This window comes from Strix uralensis, chromosome 20, assembly GCF_047716275.1.
Source record: "Strix uralensis isolate ZFMK-TIS-50842 chromosome 20, bStrUra1, whole genome shotgun sequence".
Classification (NCBI taxonomy): Eukaryota; Metazoa; Chordata; class Aves; order Strigiformes; family Strigidae; genus Strix; species Strix uralensis.
This window is the reverse complement of record NC_133991.1, coordinates 3236869-3257485: the sequence shown is the minus strand read 5'-3', so window position 1 is coordinate 3257485 and position 20617 is coordinate 3236869. Positions and strand designations below refer to the sequence as shown.

The 20617-nt window shown below is 41.2% G+C and overlaps 1 protein-coding gene across 7 annotated transcripts in view; it reads left to right on the top strand.

Moving 5' to 3' along the window:
• AUTS2 (activator of transcription and developmental regulator AUTS2) overlaps nucleotides 1-20617 on the top strand; it is a 795956-nt gene that overhangs the window by 338757 nt on the left and 436582 nt on the right. The gene's annotated exons all lie outside the window — the stretch shown is intronic.

The following is a 20617-nucleotide window of genomic DNA, read 5'->3' as shown; positions in this document are numbered from 1 at the left end:
CTTTTTTTTTTTTTTTTTAATTAAATAACGTGTTACTCTCCAACAACAGCTTCCCACCGAGGTTTTCATTGTGTCATGCAAACATTCATTTCTTAAGCTGTGGAAGCTGAGACCTGGATCCCAACCCAGTCACAGCCCATTGCATGGGCCTTCCTCCTGGTAAATAAAACTTGGTCTCTCATTGCAAAATTAATAAATATACAATGACTTCTTTTGGATTAGAATAGCTTGTGACATGGCCTCCATAAGGACTTTCCTCCTAGTCTCTCACTTCTTCCAGTGCTTCGTAAATATATAATATACCGCAAGATACACCGTTATCTTTAGTAGCAGACATTTGCCCTGCTCTCCCTTTCCAGCCTAATTCGTGTTACTGTATTTTAATATCTGATTTATTAAGGAGGGACACTGGTAGTATTGCATGAGAGTCTTGCGGCTTTGGCCTTTGCCAGGAACTAAAAGTCACGGAGGGGGGAACTGCACGGTTAGTTCAGTTAGTTGGTCGGGTTTCTTTTTTCTTTCTTGGAACTTTGCCCATCTTATTATGAGTTCTTTAGAGAAATGAAATGCAGCAGTAGCTTGAAGAAATCATGGACACTTTCCAGCAGTAAAAGAGCTCTGGAGTCAGTATATAAGCTTTCTCCCCTGGTTGCAGTTAGGAAGCCAGTTGACAGTATAATAGGCTTTTGGAGGGGGCGCGATGGTTTGTATGTTCTGTTTGATGTTGCAAATACTGAGCCCTCGGGGAGATCAGGAAAAAGGATGTTCTGTTCTTTAGGAAAGGAAAAGATTAACCTGAAATGTGAACTGAAACTTAGGAGCTCTGCAAGACTTAGGTGCACCAGAGACGAGTTTGCTTACTTTAATGGAAATATCTTCTGTCTTGTAACAAAGGCAGGCAAGTGTTTTTGCAAGGATTTGGTTAGAAAAGTAGCGTGTGTGTGTTTATATAGAAGTAAGAGCCACAGTCAGGGCTCAAGGTAGGTGAATCTTGAACGCACGGCAATTCCCTCAAGATGAGTTTCTGACAGTTTGGATGCTCCTCAGAGTCAGAGAGACTTGTAACTGTTGTCAAAAAAAGTCAGGAAATCATGTGCAGTCATTGTTTTTCCAGAGATTTCCAGAAAAAGTGCTTCTGGTGCATTTCTTCTCACTTCTGCTTCCATTTATATTCATGAGGACATTTTAAAGACAGGGTGGAACATCTACTATCACTTTTGATAGACCTGTAGGGGAAAAGATGTAACCCTTCCCTTTGAGCTAGGAATGTTTAGTCCGTCTTAGTAAATATTGGTGAAGGCAATATACGTGGCTCTTTGTCAGCAGAAATTGTATTTTCATATCCTTATCTTCACCTGCAAATTCAAATATCCTGACATGATCAGGCTTTTCCATGTAAGCTTGTGCCAATCTGACAAAATTTCATCTTGGCTATATATATACGCTTACTTTCATAATTTTGTCACCACTGCAAGAGATGGCATATGACAGGTTTCTAATACTCCAACTTGGGCGGATGTGGTTCAGACAGAGGCATTGTGAAAGATGTGTTTGTCTCCTCTGAGTCACTCTTAATCTTTTACATTGCTCACAGAACTTATTTTCATCTTTATTCTCTGCTTACCACAACACTTAGGATTTCTTCTCTTTGGGAGCAAATAACAGAAATTTGGGTCTGGGGCTTCTTATAATACAAGGATATGTGCTATTCATTTTCTTCGGTTATTGTTTCTTTATCTTATTTGTATGACTCTCCTTGTTTCCTTAAGACTCTGATTACTGAGTGATAAAGCAACGCTTAATGCTTGATGCAGGGAGATGCATCTTTAGTGAATGTAGAAGATGGGACATTGGGTTTTCTGTTGTGGGGAGAAAAATGGCATTCTTTTAATCCAATTTATACATACACAGTTAAGTCAAAAGTTCTGCTTCTTAAATAAGTTAGATGGCATTAGTTAGGCTTTCAGACATCCAAAAGGACTTCAGAGAATTGGAAAAATGTGATCCCTGGGGTGCTGTGCAGTTGTTTCCATCCTAAGTATTTCTGAACTTGTAGGAGCAGATCCTGAATTTGGTGTATGGCATGTATCCGTAATTGTGGATATGCTTGTCTGTGTGTGTATTTATGAGGAAACACAAGATAATTGTCATTTGATAAGGGGTTTATGGCTCATTTTCCTGTATTTCATTTCCACTGTACTTACAGTTACTGCCAGATTCTATTGAACAAGTTCTTATTTAAAGTACAATGATACCTGAACAATGAGTTCATCCACTATAACAGCCTATTTTTAGTGGACTATGGTAACCATAACACCAAAGAACGAAAGTGCATGAGCACAGTTGTAATTACACAATGGATCTTAATCTGGGGTGATATTGTGAGATATGAATCTATGACACTTTTGAACTGAAAAATCAATAAATAAAACTTCAAGCACTCTCAGTACTTCAGATAATGGGCATATTCCAGGATTTACCACCAGCTCTTGCATCTCTCACAAAACCAGCATCCAGAGCTTTTAAAACTTGCCTATCCTGCTGGAATTTCCCATTTAGCAGGAAAACTCTTCTGAGCAAAGGCTGATATTCTCATCTTGCATTGTTTTCCTCCTTCAGGGTAAATGGAGTTTCCAGTTCCACAGATTTGTATTTCACAGAAAGGTAATGGGGAATTTTTTAGTAAAGTTCAATGTTCTCCTGTTTAGTTGAAGGAGTTTTAAGTTTTCATAACAGTGTGTGTTTACAGAAAATACTGATTATTTTCACCTATACTATATAATTATCCCAGTGCCCTTTTGTTGTAGCTTTGCACCAGCCTAAACTTCAGAGCAAGTTTAGGCTTTAATCCAGACACAATATTCAGGTCTCTGGAGGACAGAATCTGCAGCAACTTTATTCCTTCACTTCTTTCCCCTCCACACCAAATACATTACATCAGTAAACATGACCCCAGTGATTTTCCCTATAGTTTTATCATGTTATTCCCGTAGCAGAAATCAAGGGAAAGATGGTGAGCTCATCTCACTTAAAGACAAGCCTCTCTCTTATGGATCTACTCTCCCTAAACTCTGTGTAGTCAATGAGGAAAAAACCAAACTTCCACAGAAGTATTATGGCCATTCAAGTTTGGTGGCTACTCCCTCTCTGCAGTGCCTTCTCATTTTTCTATAGGGGGACCAACATACTTAATTGGATGCCCAAGATTAGGCATTGTGAGTACTTCGAAGCCATAGCTAGACACAGCATCGTAACTTCAGTGGAAAAAGGGCTTAGTTGTTACTGGACCCGATGGGGCAGTGATTTAAATGTGCTCAAGTATACTTGCCGTGAGTACCATCACTGATTTCAGCATGACTACTCACAGCACCAAATGGTAAAGACAACTCTGTGTTTAGGGTTCTTCTGTGTAAGTATCATCAGTGGTGCTCCAGAGGGTAGACAGTCAGCACCCGCAGGAAGTAGCATTTTCTCAAAAGGGAAGAGATTGTATTTTTTCAGTAAATGCTGGCTGACTCCTCCCAAGCCTGAATCCCAGAGCCTGAAGTGCTTACTATCCTGAGAACTTTTTCAAGAACTGTTAGAAATCAGAGTAGGGTGTTCCAGGCACTTCAAAGTATTCGTTAATGAAACTTTGGCTGAAGCAACATCTTAAAATAGAATGTGGAATCAGCGTGCTATCTCAAAAAAGATTTTTTCCCTTAAATCCCTTAGAATTTATTAGGTGGGCGTGAGCAAAAAGGTTGGCTCCAATAAAAAACTAGCTTTGTAATGATTAGCAGGGGCCCAGTATAATTTAAGATATTCTTTACAGTTTATAAATACGGGCTCATAAAAAGCATAGATATAAGGAAGCTGTGACTTTAAGTCATTAGAAGCCCAATGGTTTGATAAAATAACAGGAAACAGACAATTTATTATGAGCAATCTCGGTAGCTCTGGATTATCTATAAAACTTTTATGGCCCTCCCCAAGTGGCAAGAGGCCATAAAACTTGCCTGAATGAGGGACTTGTTAATTTACTTGTTAAAGCAAATTAAAAATTTATAAGCGCTTTTAGGTAAATGAGATCTTCTCTCATTGCTGCCCTTGCGGGCTCAGGAGTCCTAGGAGGAAAGAAGTGGTTGCACTCAAACATCACAGCAGAACAATAAAAGCTATTAAATTGGTTCAGTTTATTACTACAGAGCCAGGCAGCTGTTGCCATGGTTTGCTGTGGGATGCCAGAGGTTGACAGCATGGCATTTCTGTGGCCTTAAAAAGAAGGTAATAACTGTGCCTTTCACCCACCCCAACGGCTCCTTACATGCCTCGCTCCTTCCTCTGGTTTTCGTGTAGAGCTCTTGAAGTCAGTCTTTAGCCTGTCGCAGAAACGCCAGCATCTCCTTTTATCATTCCTCATCTTAGTTGTTGTAAAATAGGTTTATGAACACCAGAAAAACCTGCACAGTTCCAGCTTGCCTAACCAGAACACTTAACAGCAAAGCAAGTTTTAATTTCATCCAATGCTCTTGCTGTAACTAAATGCAGTAGTGAGGAAGAAGGGCCTGGCAAGGAAAACAGGGCTGTTGGGCATCTCTGAGCAATCTTTCAAAGCTGTTAAAATGGATTTGAGAAGTGTTTCTCCAGATCACTTCAACGACAGCTTCTTACAGCAAATGAGTTCCAGCTGTGGAAGCACCATGAGGAGTTACACTTTGTCCTTGCAGCTCCAACTCAGAAAAACCCTATTAAGAAATAAAGTTTCTATTGAAAAGTCTTAATATTTAGCAGAAGACCTGCTTCGGGTAAGGTTTTGAATGAGGAGAGATCTAAATCAAGCTGCAGTGAACTTAACAAAGCCTCTCCTGAACAGTTCTTCTATAAGCAGCTTGTCTCTACTTGTAGTTATTTCTCTTTTGTTCAGGAAATATCTTTTACAGATCTATTATTATTTATACAATGAGTTAACAGCACTTCCACGAGGGAAGAGTGGCATAAATTCAAAAGGTTTATGTTGTGAGCACTTCAGGTGATCACTTCAGATACTTTCAGGTGTCTTAAGACTGGCACCCAAAAGTAAGCCTGCCTGAATTGTCAGTTGTCTAAACACAGACCACAGCTTTTAATGTACATTTCATCCTTATGTATTTTATTTAATACACATTTCATCCCGGTATGATTTGTATGATCATATAATTCCTAATGGGTATTACAGGTACTTTCCTTCAGAATAGGAAATAATCAGTGAGAGAAGTATGCGGAGTACATGGAGATAGTCTAAAAGCGTGGCCTTCAAGATAGGTTTGAAAGAATTGGGGCAATTTAGTTTTAAAAAGAGAAAGTGAAGTGGAGATACTGATAACAATCTTCAAAGACCAGAAGATTTCTGCAGAGAGGAAGGGAAAAATCTGTTCTGCATATCCATGAGAGATGGGACAAGGTCACGCTGCAGGTAGGAGATGCAGTTGGGATGTGAAGAAAGCTTTTTAAAGGTAAAGACAGTGAAACACTGCACTAATTCACCTGCAGCGGTTGTAGAGGTCCCTGGGTGTCTTTAGCAACAGTTTGGGCTGGGTTAACTGGTTGTCTGCCTTTCATGAATGCTGCAGGTACAGCTGGTCCTTCCTGGGCTTGGAGGGGTCAGCTATGGGACCACCTGGGTCTGCATCTTTCTCTAGTTTTCTGTGATTTTATAATGCCAAGACTCCTTGGTGCTCATAGACTGCAGTAGGTAAGATGAGTACTCAAATACTTCAGGCAGTGCTGCCCCAAAGTCTTTATTTCCCATGTGGTTCCCCAGCGAGAGACAGATGTTTAGCAGGACACTTTTCCTTCACGCTGCTAGACCAAGTAAAAGCTTACAATCTCCAGGAATTCAAGTATAGCGATAGTAATATTCTGGCACTTCCATCACTCAATAGTTGTATTATAAATATTTCATGGAAAAACTGAATCATAAAAGTATTATTTTTGTAGTGTGCCAAGAGTAGATCCAGGCACTTGGAGCATAAAATGTATGAAAGTCACATTTTAATATTGTGCTATCCTCACTAAGTACAGTGTTAGTCTGAAACTGTCTGACATATAAAAATAAGGCAATGCCTCCAAGGTATATTAATGGTGGTTATTCGGCTAATGGTTACATGGCAAAATCCCAGTACATTCATTTTAGTGCACACATTTCTCTGAACCAGATACGACTGGCTGGAAAGGTCTCCTGAAATCCCATATGGCATCCCCAGGGACACCACTTCAGCCATATTTCACTGAACCAAAAGTGGATATAAAATGAGCCAAAAGCTCACTGTCTTTCAGTGGGGTTATGCTCCTGCCTCTGCTAGGCACAGCTGAAACTCCCAGCCCTAATCCTGGAAATTCATAGTGATGACAGCGCTTGAAGTCAAATGATTAATCTTTCATGTCCTTTCATAGCTAACTACTGTTCTGGTTCCAGATTTTGGAAACCTGATTCCAAATGGGTTTGTGGGTGTTCTCAGCCTTTCTGGATCTGGCCCTTAACCTGTAATAACCTGTTTCAACAAAGGAAAAAATCAAGTATTGAGGCAAAGAGACTGCTTTGTTCAGGCTGAGCCTCTGAGACGGATACAAGCACACAGAGTAGGGCGTGACAAGGATGTGATGTGTTTTTATTGTAGGTGGTCTGTTACGGAAATATCTATGGAAATATATAGCTATTGTTGGAAGTGTGTTGAGCCCAGCATGTTATTTCTGGCATGAATTAGGGAGAGGGAGATATCTTGGAACAGCTAATGCCCTATTGGTAGGGCATCAGTTGGCAGGTAGAAGAACCAGGTTCATGACCCTGTTTCTCTTGACTTGGAGGAGTGACTAGAAGGTGGGTCTCTCTTACTCGACATAGTTGCCATACAGACGTTTCTTGGTACACCATGAAATCCCCACTGAACACTACAAAATGAATCCAAGAAGCAGGGTCCTACAGCTGACTCCTTCTCTAAACCTATGTTTTCTCAAGGCTTTTTTCGATGTTTATTAGTTTAGCCTTGCAATTCCATGTTTACATAAATTACATGATTAAAAGCAAAACAGGAACCTGGACAGAATGTGGTTCCTGTTAAAATCGTTCCAAGTTACTTGCTAACTTAACCCTTTTGAAAACCAAGGACACTTAAGCTGCCTACATGTTTAATGAACAGCAAGCATGCTATTCAAACCATCAGGGAGGGTGTTTGAATTTATTCGCAAAGGTATTTATTTACAGGGTTCATTCATACAGTAGCTAGGTGATGACAACAAATACTGAATAACATCAGCCTTTTGCTATACCCTGGGAGCAATGAGAATGACTTGCCTCAGCTTAATTTAAATTATAACGTGCCAAATTGGTGGAGACCTGCAGAAAATTCATCAGTAGTTCTAAACTGCATATCTGATTAAAGAACACATGAATTAGATAGCTTGGTGTCTGTCATGTAAAGATTTTTTTGTAGCAATTAGTTTTTGCATGGGTAGAGCTTTGATGAATACTACCTTATGTTCTTATCACAAATGAGCAAAGGAAATATAAATTAGAAGCTCATAAATATAGGATTCTCATTGCCTTTGAAGAACTTTATTTCAATATGGTTTGCATGAGAATGCTTTCGTTGGTTTCAAAAAATGAATTTGTTTTTGGCTAGACTGTAAGTAATGCGTAAGCCATAACATTTTAAGTAGGTGTCCTTTATCTAAAGTAGATAAAAAGGGACATGAGATCTGTGAGGGGTTAATTCATATGTTCTAAATGAAAATGGAATTAGAAAATGAATTCTCTTCTAACATCTCTACTCAGCGTGCAGATCAAAGCCATCATAGGAGTAAATTTATGTCTGATAGTGTGGACGGTTTCAATGCACACTGGCGAAATATCATGCTGATTGCTGATTGAAAACAGTTGTTAATTCTCTACTTCACTAAATTCAGAGTGGAAAAACTTTCCTTAATAAAGAACAGATTGAAGAGAACCAAGACCTTACTGTGTGGAAATTAATGGCAGATGCATATACTGGTAGTTAAAATGTTTCATTAGATGTTAATGTCTTGCTGTGTTTTTAATTGTTCAGAAATTAGCCTCTAGAATATTAAAACCATCTGTTTGTTATCATGATGAAACAGAATACTTAAATAGTTATTAATTTTGTGGGCTTTTTTTTTCCTTGTCTGCAAAACTTTGATCTGTTGAGATTTCAGTGGATGCGGGATGCAAAAGTGAAAAACAATTTTAAAACACCTTGGTGCCCCAAATATCGGCATTTGCTGCCTGCCACCCATATTTTGCATGCCTGCTTTATTTCACAAATTATTATTCACCAAGGAGAAGTTGACGTTTTTTAGTGCATAGAAGCTTGTGCTTATGCTTTTAGTGCTGATGCTTGCTGAGCCTGTATAATGGTTGATTTAAACTGTAATATGGTACGTTTTCACATGCTGATACTTAATTTTTAAGTCTTGTGGGTCATTTTAAAGCCCAAATATTTCAAAGCATCGAAGGGGTTCCATGCAGATCCATCAGCACAGGGCTTTGTCTTCCTTCATTTTCAATTATTTATAACTATTTTTCATTTTTTTTAGGATTAAGTTTTGGGGGAGTTGGGGATTTTTTGACAGTTTTTTGGGTTTTCATTTGTGTTAGGTTTGTTTTATCACATAGATGAACAATAATGGGCTTCTTTCAGGTCCTGATTCAGGTTACTATTCCTCTTTGTGAGAACAAACATTGAATATATTAGCAGGATAACAGTGAAGATATGCTCTTTTTTTATCTGAGCTGAGATGAATTTAACTAAGTGTTTAAGTGCTGTCTTGTGGGGAGGCCATAACATGTATGTACACACAGTTCTCTGTTGTGAAGAGCACAGTTTATAATACGTTTTATAACGCTTGTTATACATGACTTAAGTGTGGAAATTTATTCAGTAAGTCTAAACATTACTTAGAGAGCCATTAACATATCTTTCCAAGTGATTTTTGACCTTTTCCTGAATAAGCACTTTACAAATTATTAAATGCCAGAATGAGGATTAATTCAAGTAACCATAATTTGATAGTAGTCCTGTGTTATAGGTTTTTTGCACTTATCTTAAAACAATAATAAAACTCTGCTTACCTAGTATATGGCTATATTTTCAAGATGGGTAAGTTTAGTACAATTTTAAAGTGTATGAAAGAGAAGTTAAATTGTTTTTTTTTTTTTTTTTTATCACTATAAGGTACAGAAATAGTCTGTCAAGTAGTTATAGTGGACACCCAGTTCTCTAAATGGATTCCGTATCCCTTGAAGTCAGTGGAAATGTTTCCTGTGGTTCCCCATGGTTCCCCAGTACCCCAGTGGGTACTGGATCTTGCCCTGATTCCTTGCCTGTCTGTGGAGGCTGCCAACCCAAGGGCTAACAATGCTAGCCAGCAGAATGATTTTCTGGAAATTATGCTGGTTTTGGACTTGGATTGAGGCAACCAGCTCATCAAATCTATCAAACATTAAATCACCTTTGGTCAATGTTGACAAGGGACAGACTCCGAGATGTACTGGGAGATTTTTTGACGTTTGCAAATAGGAGGACTCATTATTTCAGCTGGCAAAAGTAGCAAGGTGAAAGCATGGTGCTCCAATATATTTTACATTATTTCTCAGGATGAGTGAGGAAGAGAGAAAAAAAAAATCATCCAAAAATAATGTAAAGCAAAGCCAACAAGCTGGTATTGGTAGGAGTTTGAAGGCATTCTGGATTTTTCAGACCAGTGCAGCTCTTATTATGTTAGTCCAGGGCAAAAATTCAACAAGATTTAAGACATGAAGTCAAACTGTGGTGTAAGGACGTAATTCTTCAGCATTTCTTTTCCTGGTAGTGCCTGAGTCCTTGCCACCCCTTCCTACCATTGCCTCCTTCATTGTGCCAAACTGAAGAACTCACCTGGGTTAGAAGCAATCCGGGAAACGAAGAAAAAAAAAAACCTGATCGTTTCTAACCCACCTCAGTTCCCTGCAAAGCCCCGGTGTCAGCTGCAGCTGTACAGCCCGGGGAGGCTCAGGGTTCTGGGGACAAGCTGCCTGGAGCAAGTGGGTAACAGCAGGGTCGGGCTCCTTGATCAGAAGAAATGCTGTGAACAGGGACCAGAAAATTGTGACTTGTGAGTGCCAAACAGGCTGGTGTTAGAGAGCAGCACCCAGGACTGTTGGCAACCTGTGCGCAGCCCGAAATGCTGAAATATCTTATTTTGTTCAAAGAGCTTCGCTCCAAAGAGGGTGGAGCGTTTAACACAAAGGTTCCTCTAAGTGGCAACTTGCCATCTATCAGAAGCTAATCCAGATTTAAACAATTTAAACAACAGTTCCTCCCTTTGCTTTTCTCCTGAGTTATTTGTGATGACTAGCTTCTCTTCATCTCTAAACTCATCTCCACATCAATGACAGCTGCTAATGAATTCAGATGGTTCATTCCCTTCCCTTCTGTGCTTCTTCAAATAGATTTTCTTTGCCAGATACTTCAGCTCCCCTTTCCTGCTAACAAATTGGTACTGAGGTATATTATTATGACTTCTGCTTCTATCATGAAAGCAAGGGGAAAATACAATATGTATAGATGTGAGTTATATGTCAGAATGTTTTTACTCCCCCTCCCCCCCCTTCCTTCACATTATTAAATTATAGAGAAATACTATCATAATAGCCTCTTGGCCAAGTCACTGAGAGCAGAGTTATGGTTCCCTTGATAAATTGCAAAACATTATTAAGTTTTGCTCTCTGGACTGAGAGTATTGGCATAAAAGGACATCAACCACAGTCATATTGGTCTTGATTGCTGCTTAATTGCTGCTTGTTTGTGTTAGAGATCATGTGGTTTGATTGATCTTGCCCTGCTTTTGTCATTATAGTTACAACTTCCTAGTTTTCTCCTTGTACAGAGACCACAGGATGACTTTTAAATCTTGAATAATTTATGTGGCTGGCCAGTTAAACGGCTTAAAATAGTATTATATTTTTAAGCCAATAGCTCAACCTTCAAATCATTATTTATGCAACCAAGTTATTAAATATTTATTCTGGGCTTATATCGAACTATGAAATAACAAGGCTCTTTTATGTAAACAGTGGCAAGCATCTTGAGGTCCATCCATGAATACTGATATTTCCTCCTTCAAGACATTTATTTACTTCTCTAATGTTAGCTGGGTGTCAGGTTTGTGGTCTACATTGAGGCGAAAGAGGATGATGGTACCTGTGATTTAATTCAAGCAAGCGAATACTGTCACTCAGGTCTTTTTCGGGCTCAGTTCATGGAGTTGCTTCACATCTTCAGATATTCCCAAAAGGTCTCATCCCATCTTGCATCTCTTTTGCACATAAGGAGCAACCATCCTGTGGGCTTGAAACAAGTGAAACTCTACAGAATCTACCTTGGTTTTGTGTTTCCCCTCATTAAAACAGATGGAGGCTCTTTAGCTGAATTTGCAGAGAGCTGTAGAGCTGAGGTGCTGTTAAGATTTTTCAATCTGGCCTGTTTGCTTTTTGTTCCATCATGTGATTCATTTTATCTTCTTACTTAAATATTCTTCCAGTAAGTCATACATTTCAAAGCCAACCAGAGGCCAAGCAGAGTCCTTAGGGGGGTTGGATGTCAGACTCTCTGGGATAAATAGGGTAGTATTTCTGTTGTCCTCTCCCCTTTCTGGAGATTCAGAGTAAAGGTAGCATTTGCCTGCACTTTCTTACCTCACCTGACCTTTCCTGTACAACAGAAACAAGAAACTGCTCACAAGTCTAGGGCTGAGTTTGGGACAGAGTCCCTGAGACCACAGGCTGGACCCTGTGACTGTCACCACTGAAGCCAGAAGAAGGATCTGGAAAGTCATCATTGCCATGTGCTCTGAAATGGCTATTCTTACACAGAAAGTTGGGGTGAAACTGCCAGCTTGGTTCTCCATTTTTTAAATGAGCAAACCTAAAAGAATCCCCAAAACCAGTCCCTGGTGGAAACCATTGCAGCAAATAGGCATCCACTGCTCCTTGTAGGGTATTCCCAGGGCTTGGGGGGGGGTATGCAACTTTATTAAAAGATTATGTCTGTGCCCATAGAACTTAAAATCTGGTTTTGGGACATACAAAGCAGAAGCAAGAAGTATAGAGAGGGTGTAAGTGGGCACCACTCGGCTGAAGAACATGAGACTTGTGCCAGAAGGGCCATGGATGTGTATCCACGCGGACGAGGGCGGTACGCTTGTACCAGGCAGCAATAGGCACAGGGCTAACGCAGCTGAGTTTCAGAGGTGGTTTTTAGCAGTACAAAGGCTGGTTTCCCAGGCACAGCCCAGGGACAGCCCTGGCAATCCAGGGTGGGATGCAAACAAGCTCAGCAGCGGGACTGAGTAAATATTGGGAGGGGCAGATGGATGCCACCCTGACTGCCGCTGCTCTGGCTGCCTCCGGGCAGGCCACCCGCACCCTCGCGCTTCGTCCCTCTCCGCTGCACGAGCCTGTGCTGTGGAAGCTGCTTGGAGAGATTGATTGGTACAATGGAGTGCTTTGCAAGGTGTAATTTTAAAGGCCATATTTCTCACTGTGCAACCATCAAAATGCAAAGGGTCAGAAGAAGCCTATATTTTTTCGCAATTCAGCTTTTAAAGTGTGCTGAAATACGCTTCATTTGTTGCAATTGCCAACAGCTTGCTGTTTCATACCGCTCTTAACAGGAGCTGGGGAACAGAGCAAGTCTGTTACACTTTATATGTTGTATAATGTATGTATGATTCTGGGGTGTGATGAGTTTATGCCAAATTTATCTTTGATTTCTGTATAAACAGCACAGAAAAAATGATGGGCTGCATTCTCTGTGTAACTTAGATAAAATAGAGCTACAGAGCTACTTCAGAGTACCTTCTGTGAGCTATATATCTAAGGTTGCCCAAGCATATAATGAAGGAGAAGAGGATCTGGAAATAAATGCCCGTTCTCTTTATCCCCCACCCCCGCTTTGGCAAGGATGCTATTTATTCTTAGCCTATGTTGCTTCTGCTGTTTCTACTGTGAGCAGAACACGATCACTTGGTGTTTCTGTAATAACAATGCTAAATAGCCAAATTCTCCCCAGGAGGAGAGGGGTGTAGCTCTGTTCTTTCGGTAGGATCTCCCCCATTTAAGGCAGTAGAGGATGAGTTCCTCTGCTCCAGTGTATGGAGCAAGTGCAGCAGCAGACGCTGGATCAGCTCAAAGGCAGCAGGAAATGACCATCAGTGCTTTAGAGTAAGTAAGTTAAAGACACCCTTGTTCTGTATCATAGAGCTAATTAGGTAATTGTTTATAGTTATTTGTTCAAGTTCTATTAGATTTAGATTATTTTGTCAACAGGAAATTGGAAAAATATATATGTGCATTTATTCTGGTTTTTCATAAAAAGAATTTTGGAACGGGAAAATTACTTTTTCTTCTCAATAGAGGCAGGAAGGAAACAAAAGATAAAATCTTGTCTTTGTTGGTCTGCCTTACTTTTACCATACAGGTATGCAAAATAAAACTTCGTATTCTGTTAGGGGTGTCAGATCCCAGGATGGTGGCATGTAGGCCCCGATCCTCAGCATCTGACAGTTTCTTGGAGCACGTGTATTGGTTGTTGTAAGATTATATATCAAGACATACCCAGAGAGCCTCTCCTAAAGTTTTACTGTATCTCTTAGGTAACAAGATTTTTCTTTTCTGGTGTGAAAAATGTCTTTGTATTAACACTGTTCAGAGTCCACACACAGTGTGAATTCTCTTTTCGTATATACGGCCTCAACTTGTGTATTGTAAATATTCTTCCTCCTCATTATCTTACCTCTGATTTGCTTTCCTTGTGCTGCTTGTCTGTTTAGCTGCTCAGGCAGATGTGGTGGTGGTGAGCATGGCTTTGTTAGAAATGCAGTGTAGAGGCCTTGCTCCAGAATCATGGCTGCTGCGTGGAACCATCTGTAAAGCTTTGGGTGACATGTAAATGCTGTATAAGTAATATTTGTCTAACTTATGTCAGTAGCAAAATAGGTTTAAATGAAAGTGTTTAAGTGACAGCTGTTAATTATTATTTAAATCACAAGAAACAAGCCTTGATTTACATTGTTGTTTTTTTCTTGCTATGCAGTTCTCCTTTTATTTGTTTTCTTACAGCCAGATTTGTTCTCAGTCATTGATAAAATATGTTTTCTTTGTAATCAATTATTCAGTCCTACATGAAATCTGGTGTTGCTGTTTTCTGGCTGATGGCAGACACTTTGTGTGCGTGTGTGCGCTTGGGTAGGGCAGGGACTGGCTCCTTAGGCTGTGTTGGTGCAGTACTTACAAAGTGGATGTTACTGCTGCGCTCGTGCGTCTGAGTAGCACAGACAAGGCTGTAGTGCAGTGCTGTTGTGTGAAAGCTGAGCTGACCAGAAGAGTAAAGCTGTTTTCTTATTTATTCTAAGCAGCACCCTTTAACTAATCACCCTTTAATCCACCAATGTTATGCTCTACTCAGTTGTTCCTTTGTTTGAAATCAATTATGCTTCAACATGAATTGTCACATTTTGAAATCAAAGTTAAGAGATTTTAAGGGAAAAATATGTTTCATTTAAGTGTAAAATGAGGCTACAATATACATTTTAATTTGCTGATGGTTTTTCCACCTGGGTGAGTGGGTGGGGGTTAGTGGGAACTCCACTTAGCTTTTTGGGCCTAGAAGCACATCAGAACCAGTCTCCTCAGAGCATGTGGTGACATTCATGTTAAAAAAAAATAAAACAGGTAAAGCCGGTCAGGGAGTCGGTTGGGTCAGCCCCACAGCTGGGTACTGGAGATGCTCCCAATGCTGAACATGCATCAACTTCCCAGACATCTGATGCTGAAGAGGCTTCAGTGGTCTATCCCTTCCCCATCACCCCACCTCACACCAGCATATGATGGTGTCCACTGCTCTGTCTCCCTCCCTGAGCCTGCGGCTCACACACCATTGCCGGGAGCTGAGAGGATGCAGCCTGACACAGTTCCAAGGAGCCCGTGCCAAGGAGCCCATGTGGGATGGGAGTGGGTGCAGGTTTGCCCGCCCATCCGGCACCCTCCCTCCTGCTTCTGTGCTGCGAGCCAAACTCCTTCTGTTTGCTAAGCCCTGAAGAAACAGTGATGGATTCATGATAAATCATGCTGAGGTGGCCCAACCTGTTAACTGGGATCTCACCGGGTTCAGTTAGGCTTTCTCTTTTCTCGCAGGCTGAAGTGGCCGTTGCTTCCTCGCCTTTGGCCACCCAGAGCAGCCTGCACTCGTCAGCAACTGCCTGATTTGCCAGTGCTTCTGCCTAGATCCATGTGTGCAGCATTTGGGAAAAGTATGTGACTGCCAGTAGTGACAAAAATTCACATCTTCAGAGCCTGGCTTGAGTCTAGGTTGCTGGGAAAAGCCTGGAGAGCTAGTGCAGGCAAGCTCTGTGTGTCAGAAGGAGCAGGTAGAAATGTCTTTGTGCTGTGTAGGGCTGTCGCCCTGGTCAGGACCAACTACTGTCATAGGTTTGGGACCGGGCTATACCTGTTCAGGCTTTCTGCAGTCAGGAGGCATTGCTGATGTCACACGTACGAGTGTGTTCACCAGCAGATCTGAGCTAGAGAATATATTCATCTAAGTAGGAGCTGGATCAGAAGAGTTTTGGACTGTCTAGCCCTTGCAAAAGCTGTATAAATAAAGAACGGCAGGCGGAACTGAAAGGCTAAAATGCCCATCCCCGCCGCAGGGCTATGCCATCCCTGGGGGAGCAGGTGTCCTCTTCCTCTAGGACTCTGGTAAAGGCTCAGCTTGCTGGCTGCGCTATAACAGGGAGAAGTGTTAGTATTCATAACTTTAAAGTATAATGTAGTGAAATAATCCTTTAATTCCATATGCTGTGGAAACTCAGACGCCTCGAAACTATACTATAGATTTACTGCTGCCAAATGGTATGGGGTTTTAAATTAAAATATATCTTTTAAAAAAGAAAAAAAAGAGCTCAGAAGAGCCACATTAGGGTGTTTTTGACGTGATATATAAGCTCTGTGAAAAAGGCTTTTGCTAAATTCTCAGTAGGTTTATTTATTTTGCTTTTTGTTACGTGCTAACCAGGCACCGCTACTGTGGAATTACCTAAAGTGGCTTAGGGATCCAGCAAAGCAAACTGCGGTCAGGAGAGGATGATGCTCCCTGTAGTCTGGGGCTCAGCTGCCCTTTCATCCTCCCTTAGCCCTCTTAACGTGATCGACTATCTTTCCTTCATTCTTTACCTTTCTAAGACAAAAGGCAACAAAGAGCCATGCTGTTACGGGTTATCCTTAGGAATGTTTTATGGCTTATGCCCCCCATCCTTTCATTTCGCAGAAATGTCTGACTAATGTAGTAACTACAGCAGTATTCCTGTAGAACTATTCTACTCCTAAGCGTGTATATTTAGGTCTGCTTCACCCTTTAACTTGGAATGGCAGAAGGGAGCATAGCAGAGAGCTGCTTTCCCTGGACACAGCTGAATATTCAGTTTGCGCTTCCACTGTCACAAAATAGGGCTGAGTATTTCCCTGGTGCAAAAATAGTTCCATTAGATTTCAAGTCACCTGAAAATCTCTCCATGCCCTGAAAGAAGAGTTACTGTTAGTGCTTACTGTTACAGCAGCTGTGCGTTGATGTTTTTGCATCTATTTTGGTTTATTCATAATCTTAGCAGTTTCTGGCCGGATTCTTGGTGACCTTCAGGCCTGAGCTAGTCCTTCTCTCTTTTTTTCTTCTTCAAATGGTCACTCTTAGTGTTGCATATCCCTGTGCCTCTCCTCCTCCCCTCTCCACGCTATCTCATGAGAGAGAAAAATACCCCTCTCGCTCTTTGTGTCCCTCCTGGCAGTTTCCAGCTCTGCATCTATCTCGTGTTACCCTGCAGGGCAGCAGTGATGTGACTGAAGGTTTTTTTTTTCAGTTTATGAGCAGTAAGTGCTTTTCACCAAACCATGGTGTGGTGAGTTTACCTTGGCTAAGGGCCAAACTCCCACCCAGTCGCTCCCTTACACTCCCCCATCTCAGCAGGGCTGGGGGAGAAAATTACATGAAAAAGTGTGTGAATTGAAAACACGGAGATCACCAATTACTGTTATGGGCAAAACAGCCTCAACTTGGGGAAAACGGAATTAATTTATTGTCAATTAAAATAGATTTGGATAGTGAGAAACAAAAATTTAAACACCTCCTCCCCCCAACTCAGCTTCATTCCTTTACTCCTCTGTGTCCTGCCAAGTGGTGCAGAGGGATGGGGGTTGTGGTCTGTCTGTAACAGCTCTTCTCTCCTGCTCCTTTCCCCTGCTCCAGCGTGGGTCTCTGCAAGGGGTGATGATTCCTTGTGGAAAAATCCACCCCAGTGTGAGCTCTCCAGGGGACACAGTTCCTTCAGGGAATATCTACCTGCTCTGCCGGGATCTGTCTGTGGGCTGCAGGGGAATCTCCACTCCGGCTCCTGGAGCACCTCCTCTCCCTCCTGCACCCCTGACCTGGCTGGGTGCAGGGCACTCTCTCACCATTTTTTCCCCTCACTCATCAGTGCTCTGGTGTTTTTGCTCTTTTTAAAATACTCTCTCATGGAGGCACCACCAGGTGCACTGGCGGTCTGGGCTGGGGCTGCGGTGGGGGCTGCTGCAGGGCTGGTGCTGGCCTCTCCTTGCCAAGGCTCCTGCAGTCCCGCTGCCCACACCTGGGCAGGGACACCTAAAGCACGCAGGCTTCGTATGGCTCCTGTCTGTATGAAAGGGAAGAATAAAAACCCAGGTGAGTGCAGGTGTTTTCAGGTTTGGGGTATTTTTTTAAATACACTTTGGCAGTGGAGCCACCTCACCGTTAGAAACCATTGTTGCTATTGCAGTAACTCCCAGAGCAGTGAGTGGGATTATCAGGTCCCATAGCGTGCGATGTGCACTGTGGTCACCCACTGGGAAACTCTTCCTGCTTAAAAACGCCCTCTAAATAGACCAGTTTTGGAGAGCAGGGAAGACCTGTCGTTATTCTCGCTTTTTGGGGAGGGAATCGGGTGTGGTGAAGAATCAGAAATAAAACCCGCTGCTGAGTTCCAGGCCAGTGCTTTAGCCAGCAGCCATCCTTCCAGATCTTTTTTTTTTTTTTCCTTTTCCTGAATTACTTTTAATAGAAGGAGTGTGGTTATCTAGTTACCCAGTTCTGCTTGACTTTCAGTATCCTTCAATAGATTTAAAAGGCATTATGAAATAATAAGTTCTGTAGTGCAATAAAAGATTTCCAGAAATACGATGTGATGATGCTAAGAATGACCAATAACTCCTAGGAAAGCTTTGGAGAAATGGGTGTGCACCAGAGTCCTGGCGCCGTCCCATTCAGCCGGGACAAATGGACCCGAGTCAGTGATTATCACTTTTTCTGCACGTACCCCATCTCTTACACTTGGGGAGTCCTTGAGGCTGTGCAAGTTTGTTGTGAATCAGCAACACTGTTTTTAGGGCTTTGTGCCCTAAATGTCTGTATTTCCTCTTTGTGAGACCCTTTAGATGGTTCCCTACATGGATAAACTCACTCGCACCGTACAAGTAAAAGCGTGGAGTCAAATGCACTTTTTACAAACCCTTCTTCGTTCCTCTCTCAGTGCAAATTAGAAGAGTAACAGCTGCGTTAATGTGGGAAGAAGCTCAGTGAGACGCTTGAGTAGACATCATGGGAGTTTCATGCTGGCTTTGCTTTTTGCGTGGGGTACCCTGACAGGAATGATACAGGAACAAGAGTTGTCAATGTTGCACTCTACATTTTTTCCAAGGACAATTGCATTTTTGAGGGGAAGCTGATTTTAGGGTTCCCATGTGCCCCAGAGTAAGGCATCAAATGCATGCAGTGCAACTAAAGATCCAGGCTTTTATTTGCAGACCTTTTTTAGCAGCACTATGTTAGTTCAACACCGTTTTAATTTTAAGTGGTTGAATCTGTGCGAGTAGATCGAAATGAACCATTGCCTATCCACATTAAGTGTTCTCATGTGCATTTGTGTGTAACTTTAGGTTCTTAAAAGAAGACAATGGGCACATTTCCATGCTTTATTTTTTTAATTTAACACAGATTGATGGGTTTTGGAATGAAATGTAAACCCTCAACAGTTTGGCACATGGAGAAACTCAACTTGGAAAAAAAGAAAGAAAAATATGGAAAGCTTATAAATCTTAACTTGGACTTACTTCTGAGTTTGCTGTCTAGTCTATGCAGTTCACTTTGTTCCTACAGAGTTTCAGGCTCAGATATCTTGGTCGTATTCTTTTATTCCTTGTAAATAGTGTCTAGAAAAATGACACCTGCTGGGTTTTTCTTCTCTGTAAATAGCTTTTACAATTCTCAATGTAGAAGAAGTAGAAAAATGAGCCGTTATGATTAGTTAGCAAATAACTAATGTGTGGAAATTGTGTACAAAATAAAGTGAGGTTCTAAAAATAAAATTTGAGACTGGAAAAAATTCTTCAGCCCCCAGTTACAATAAGAGTTTTTCCACCATTGAGCGGATGTTGACAAAAGACTGAGTCAGGGAAACTCGATCCATTTTCCTTTGGGTGGTTAAATTTTAAACCTGGAACCATAAAATTACAGTACACAGTGGTCCTAGATAAGATCTGTGAGTTTATATATATGAAGTATAAGACTTCTTGAATTTGTTATCCTCCCCTCTGCCTCCAAAAAAGTGCTACCTAGATCTATTAGATCTGACTGATAAACCATTCTATTTGAAATAAAAATCTTTTTACTGCAGATTTTCTGGCTGAGCTGTGGAATATTTAGTTTATTTATTAAATTGTAAGTGTTTGACAAATAGCTGTAGTTCTCATGTTACATTTTCTTTGAGCTGAGAGTACACCTGTGCCATTTTTTGCAGTTGTGCTCATGCATTGCAACTCAGTTGTGTGTCTGAGCCTTTAGTTTTATGTACTTTCTCCTTTCTTTCCTTTGATAGAGAGCACCCAAAGCTGCCTTTTACTAATGAGGGGAATAAGAGCTGAAGGTAAAGCTGCACACACATGCCAAACTTGCAGATGCAATTTGCCCTTATAGGGGTAGGGAGAAACTGATGGTAACCATCAGGGTGAGGGTGCTTTGTGCATTCCTTCAGTGAACCTGGGAGAGAAAGGCAATGTGTAGGAGTGAACAGTGTATACGGGTGGGAATGTATATCTGGAAACACAGCAGAGGTGTATGTCTTGCTTGCGTGTGCCTATAAAAGAGAATTTTTGTGAGTTTTTGTGTGTGCTTGGGCAGCATGTTTCTGGAAGAACTGGAAAAAATGAGAAAACATAGAAGAAAGGGTGAAAGAAGTTGGTGGAGAGAGTTCATGGAGAAGGAACTTCTGGTCTCCAGTCATAAAATGGAGATGAGTGTGATATACTACCTGTATAGTCTGAATAGAAATTACTACAAATGTATTAATAATTAGAATAAGTTAGAAGGAGTTGTTTGGTATTTGTTATATGTATATTGGTAAGTGTAGTAGGTGTCTCATAAAATACTTCATTAGGTACCTCACCAAGTATTTTGCCTGCGGTGCCAGTATTTACGTATGCCATTTTAAATCTAAATTTCTGAAATTGACTTTTTGCCAGTATGAACTTCAGGAGTAATGT